Below are 6,636 nucleotides of genomic sequence, written 5' to 3'. Positions count from 1 at the left end.
GCTAAATTTTAAAAATCCCAAATATTGGGATGCCTGAGTGGCTCAGGCCCAGGGCATGATCCTGGAGACCTGGGATCGGGTCCCATATCGGGCTCCCTGCATGGAGCCTGCTTCTCCCTCTGCCTGTGTCTCTGCCTCTCTCTCTCTCTCTGTCTCTCATGAATAAATAAATAAATAAAATCTCTTTTAAAAAAATCCCAAATATTGTGCTCCATCACAGGCCTGATGGAGAGACACTTGGTTGGTGAAGTTAACTATCCCCAGTTCCTGAAATGTGATTCGCGAGTTACTATTTGGTGCAAGGCAGGTAAGCAGGTGTAGTGATCGCATGGAGGAGGATAAAGAGATGGAGCATATCTAGGTACAGGCAGGTATCAGCAGTTTCCTCGGGGCGGGGGTGGGGGGAGGTGGAAGGTGGTGACAGAGGGACCAGATGGGAAGGGCGGCAGCAGCGTCTGCCTGCGTGGCTGCAGGAAGCCGTGCAGTTGGCTGAGACCGGAGGGAACAGGTGGACGCTTTCTCCACTTTGGAAGAGGGTTTGCAGTGGAGGCCTTCTCTCCCCCCACTGCGCCTTCCCGGCTGGGAGTCTAGGAGCCGCGGCCCCTCTGTCTCCTCGGGGAGGAGCGCCTGCTAATACGAGATCTCCTCCAGCCTTCTGTTCCCCAGCTGCCTGCCTTCTTCATCAGCGTGATAACTTCTGGGATGATAGAGAGGATGCTCTGAGGGCACAGCCCAGTCTGTTCTTGGGACTCTTTCCCATAGGAAGCCTGAGGCCACGCTCACCCGGCATATGGCTCTCCTTGCGGGTGGTGGGGCTACCGGCCCGAAGCAGAGGTCACAGCCAGGTACCTCCACCAATGGCACCTGCTACCCGAGCCGCAGCAGGACCAAAAGCTCGAGGTTGCCTTGCTTCCACCTCTTTCTCTAGCCGCTCGGTGCTGGCTCAGCAACAAAGTCAACAGCAAGGTGGCGTGCTGGCTGCCCAGCGAGAGGCTGGCTGACATCCACAGAATGTGCCATCTTGCTCCCCTGACCATTAAGAGCTTCATATGTGCTGTTTGGGGACAGTCACATGGGATGCAATTATTGTCACCCTTGGGACTCATTCTGCGAGGACCTTCCGTAGAACTTTTCCCCAGAAGTGTCAATAGCTCCCTTAGTCTCACTCCTTCCGAGCTTCTAGCCACCCAGCCAGATCATTAGCTCCACCCAAGACCTAGTGAAGAGCCAGGTGTCTGGCCACATCTCCCTTCAGGAACCCAAAGTCCTGCTCGTTGCAAGGATTCCTCTGCCCTATGGGCTGCTCCTCAGTGGGTATAGTCTTCTGCCTCACAGACTATTGTGCAGAACCTTCTGAAGACCAGACTCAACCTCTTAGTCAGCTGGTCCAAGGGATCCCACCATTGGCCCATGAGGTCGTAGCCAAGGGTAGAAGGCAGGTCGCAATGCGGCAGAAGGTGTGCCAGCAACTTAACTCTGCCCCAGGACCTGCTCATTTATTCCATTTCCACTCAGTGATGGGGTGCCTCTGCAAGCACCCAACCTTATGACGTACTGGGTCAGGCACAGGCAATTCATGATGGATGGCTTAAAGCACGTGGCCACCGACGTCCCATGGCCAGGGACTCTATCTTCACCGGTAGTAAGTTAGGAGCTGTTTCTCAAGAGGAGAAGATGCAGAGCCAGAGAGAGCTTGGCTTTGATCCTTGACCTCTGGGTCCCATGAGGGCTTGTCACGGGCTCCACAGAGCACCTTGAGCTGCCCCAGGCCCTTGGAATACCATCATGTCAGCTGGGTGACGGGCGCCAATTGGCAAGCCAGATCCCTGGAGAGCCTTCTCTTGCTCAGAACATTCAGGAATAGTTCTCAAAGACACACTTCGGTACCATGAGAGCTACTTCCTCTTCTGTGACCAGAAAGTCACCTGTCAGTATGGGTACTCAGCCTAGCAGCTGCTAATCCCAATGCCATGCTTCTGTCGCCATATTTTGGAAGCCAGCGTAGCTAGGAACCTGCCGTGATCAGGAAACCAAGACATCAGAAACAGCCATGGCCAGGAAGCTTCGCAGAAGAACCAGGCACGTCCAAGAGGGTTTCCAGCAGATACTACAGACTCAGCAGAGGTTTTGTGTCTACCTCCCTTCTGCCTTCCAAACCTCACAGGAATGCCTATTTGACCGAATCTAAATCTCAGTCACTACCTGTGTTAGTCTGCGAGGGCTGCCATAACTAAATACCAAAGACTGGGGCGGGGGTTGGGGGTAGGGTTAACAACAGACGTTTATTTTTTACTTATTTTTTTTAAATTGAGGAATATTAGTTTCAGGTGTACCACATAGAGATTCGATATTTGTCTATATTGTGAAATGATCACCGCAATGAACCTAGTTAACAACTACCTCCTCACATAGTTACATATTTTTTCTTGTGGTGAGAACTTGTTTTTAAAGATGTATTTATTTATTTATTTATTTATTTATTTATTTATTTAGAGAACGGGAGGTGGGTGGGGAGAGGGAGAGAGAATTTCAAGCAGACTCCATGCCGAGCACAAAGCCGGATGCCAGGCTCGATCTCATGACCTCCAAGACTGGGACCTGAGCCGAAACCAAGAGTTGGATGCTTAACCGACTGAGCCACCTGGGCGCTCCCCTGGTGGAGAGAACTTTTTATTTTAAGGATCTCCTCGCTTAGCAATTCTCAACTATTCAATATAGTAACAGACATGTATTTTCTCACAGTTCTGGAAGCTGGAAATTCAAGATGGAAGGGCCAGCAGGTCTGCTTTCTCCCGGGGCCTCTCTCCCGCTATGGCTTATCAGTGGCCACCTTGCTGTGCCACCTGGCCTTTCTCTGTGTGTGCTCCCCTCTGGGCCTCTGGCCTGTCTCCCTCTTCTGATAAGGACACTAATTCTATTGGATGGGGGCCCCGCCCTGAGGACCCCATGCAAGCTTAATTACCTCCTTAAAGCCCTGTCCTCCAATACAGTCACACTAGGGGGTTAGGGCTTCAACCTGTGAATTCTTGGGAGCATAATTCAGCCCCTACAAGGACACTAGCTGCAAATGAATCTGAGGAAGGTAACGTTTGGCTTCCTAGACTCTACAGAGCAGTGGTTGGAGGAGGAGAGGGATAATTCTGGGCCAATCCCCCGCATCCCACCTGCAGCTGCTGGCAGGAGGCGCTCTGTCAGGGGCCCTCAGCCAGAGAGCCCTGCAGTCGCACCAGGACACCTTGTGCAGCCTCGCACGTGTGCATCTTCCCCGGAGCCTCAGCTTTTTCAGATCCGCACAGATGTAATGCAAAGCAGCCTCATTCTTCCTGGGCTCAGGGAAAGTTTAATGCCACCTAAGAAAATCCTTCTGGCTTAAAGGTGTTGAAGTCAATCTTCCTTCTCCACCCTTTGGAACTAGGCCGGTGGCTTGGTAACCACTGTTAGCCTCCCCTCACATGTGAGATTGCACTGACCGGGCTCCAGGCGCATCCCCCGTCCCAAGGTCCCTCAAACTTCTCTTCTCTTCGAAGTTGATACTATTACTCTCCTGGTTTTTGGTCTCAGGACCCCTTTACACCTTCCAAACTATTTGCGACCCCCACAGAGCCTTCGTGTGCGTTTACAGTGTGAGATAAAACTGAAGGAAATTTTAAACACGTATTAATGTTTTCTTTAATTTTAAAAAATTATTTATTTATTCATGAGAGACACAGAGAGAGAGGCTGAGACACAGGCAGAGGGAGAGGCAGGCTCCACACAGGGAGCCCGATGTGGGACTCGATCCCAGGTCTCCAGGATCACACCCTGGGCTGCAGGCGGTGCTAAACCGCTGTGCTACCGGGGCTGTCCATAAACACATTTTAATGTATTTGAACATAACTAAATCTATTACATGCTAGTGTAGCATATTTTAATGGAAAATATATTTCCAAAACCAAAGAATCATAGTAAGAGGGATGTCATTGTGTTACAGTTTTGAAATCTTTTTAATGTCCAGCTTGCTATATCTGCTTCTTATATCTGCTGCTGCTTTCAGCCTGCTGCAATATTACACATCACGTGGATTCTGGAAATCTCCAGCGTATACCCATGAAGGAATGAGAGGGTAAAAAAAAAAAAAAAGGTGGGGGGAATAATGTCTCAGTATTATGAAAATAGTTTTGACCTTGTGGGTTCCCTGGGAGGCTCTTGGGGACTTTGGGGTATTGGGAAGGGGGGTACCCTAATTATACTTTGAGGATCACTGCCCTAAGGTAGTATGTAAATTAAAGCAAAGGCCTGGAGTATCACCTGCCTAACGGAGAAGCTCCTAGGTGAAGCCTGACCCCAGCAGCTCCTGCAGGAATTTCTAAGGAAGGGCAGGGCGCGGTGAGGCCCACATGGAAGTTTTAGGGGAGTGTGAAAAGAGGGAAGAGAAAAGCAGAGACAAGACCATCGGAATACCCTTAAGTGAGATTCAAACAAGAAAAAATGGAACTTTCCTATATAATACTGAAAATCTCAGAAAGAGGACGGCACTTTACTAAGCCAGAATGACAGCAGCAGGAGCGTGTGGCTGGGGGACGTGGGGAGAGGCGGCAAGGAAGCAAGGCAAAGGGGACACAACGCGCAACAGCTGGGGCGTCTGAACTTGAGCGAAGACCAGGGGTTTCTCTTCCATTTTCTTTTAAGTCATTTCGGAATCTGGAAGAGGAAGGGGCTTTGGCCACTCTCCGATGGCAGCTGCCAGCGAGGCGGCTGAGGCCCAGAGAGGTTGGGACCCACCCGGTTCACACAGCAGTCATCCTGCTCCCTGTAGGAGGGGCCCCGAGGGCCAGACAAACCCCTCGGTGTCTCCCTGTCTCCCTGCACCTGCTCCCCCACGGATGCACAGCAGCACACCTTCACGTCCCCTCCCTACCTTGCAAATGTCCTGTTAACAAAGTCCAGGGAAATCGGTGGGCGCTGCCTGGAGGATGCTCTGGCACCTCCTTGGTGCACAAAACATCAGGAAGCCACAGCCATGGCAAGAGTTTCAGACTTCTGGAAACCTCTGTGGGTGGCAGGCTTCTGCCACCCTCCCCCCTTGGAGAGAGAGGTCAGGCCTGGTCTGGGCTCCCCCACTTGGAGGGGCCGGGCCCCAAGCCTCCGTCTGCGTGTGTCCGGGCGGCCACCAGAGGGCAGCGCCTGAACAGCCGTGCGGGTCCCTCTGCCTTGGGGGAATGAACCAGAAGCTTCCTAGGAAAACTAGCCTTGCCCACCACTCCTTAGAGGGGTCAGAGGATCCATGGTCGCCTCTCAAATGGCCAGTTTACTGGGAAACTTAGATCATCATCGCAAGGGCCGGAGTAAGGTTCCCACTGAATCCTTTTGGAAATGCATCTGTCATTTCTAATCTAATCTGTTATTTTTCAACTGAAAACAACTTCTAATCTTCTCAGTGATTTCCACTGCCTTTTTTTCTGAAGAAGTTGAAATGAAGCTGATGTTTCATGTATTTTTTTTCAGTTGTTAAGATGAGGACGGCCTGTCACACCTGACCTCAGAGTTCCTGGATCTTTTTTTTTTTTTTAAGATTTTATTTATTTATTCGTGTGAGACACACAGAGAGAGGCAGAGACACAGGTAGAGGGAGAAGCAGGCTCCCTGCAGGGAACCCGATACGGGACTCGATCCCAGAACCCCAGGATCACACCCTGGGCTGAAGGCAGATGCTCAACTGCTGGGCCACCCAGGTGCCCCTGGAGTTCCTGGATCTTTGATACGCAGCACATCAAACACTCAGAGGTGCCCTCTCCTCTCCTGCACCCACGCTGGCTCTTTGGTGATGGAAAGGGCAGCTGGGAGGACTGCTCAGCCCCAAGCTGCTCTCAGGGTTTTAGGACCTGTGATCTCATCTGACTGTGGGGCCAGCCCAGAGATAGCAGGAACCTAAGGACACACCTGGAGCCCCCTTGGGAGCGAGGGAAGGTCTGAGTGCAGACCCCAGGGGAGGCTGAGCCCAGACCAGCAGCAGCGACTGCACCTGGGGACTTACTAGAAATGCAAATTCTCAGTGTCCACCCAGACCAGCAGCATCAGAGACTTGGGGGATGGGCCTCAGCCCGCAGGGCTTTAGCAGGGCTTCCAGAGAGTTCTGATGCACACTCAACTTTGAGAGCCAGCAGAGCAGTATTTCAGTGGTGATGTTCATGGTTGCAAAGCCAGGTGACGCTTGAAGTAAATTATGGAGGAAACCGAGAGAAAACATAGAACAAGAAGAAAAACAGAAGAGGGGATCCCTGGGTGGCTCAGCTGTTGAGCATCTGCCTTTGGCCCAGGTGTGATCCTGGGGTCCGGGGATCAAGTCCTACGTCGGGCTCCCTGCATGTGGCCTGCTTCTCCCTCCGCCTGTGTCTCTGCTTCTGTCTCTGTTTCTCATGAATAAATAAATAAAATCTTAAAAAAAAAAAAAAAGAAGAAGAAGAAAAAAAACAGTTCCAAGCACACGTGGAATGGCAGGGCTTCTCCTACCCTCCGGGGTGGGTGAGGAACGCTAGTCCCACCTGCCGCAGGGTATTGTCAGGTGTCTGTCTAGAGCTTTCCACTCTACTATGTCAAACTGATGTGGCTAAAAACGACTTTTGTGGGAGTGACCTTTTATTCGGCTAATATTACTCC

This window comes from Canis lupus, chromosome 1 (assembly GCF_011100685.1).
Source record: "Canis lupus familiaris isolate Mischka breed German Shepherd chromosome 1, alternate assembly UU_Cfam_GSD_1.0, whole genome shotgun sequence".
Taxonomy (NCBI): domain Eukaryota; kingdom Metazoa; phylum Chordata; class Mammalia; order Carnivora; family Canidae; genus Canis; species Canis lupus.
This window is presented reverse-complemented; position numbering follows the sequence as displayed.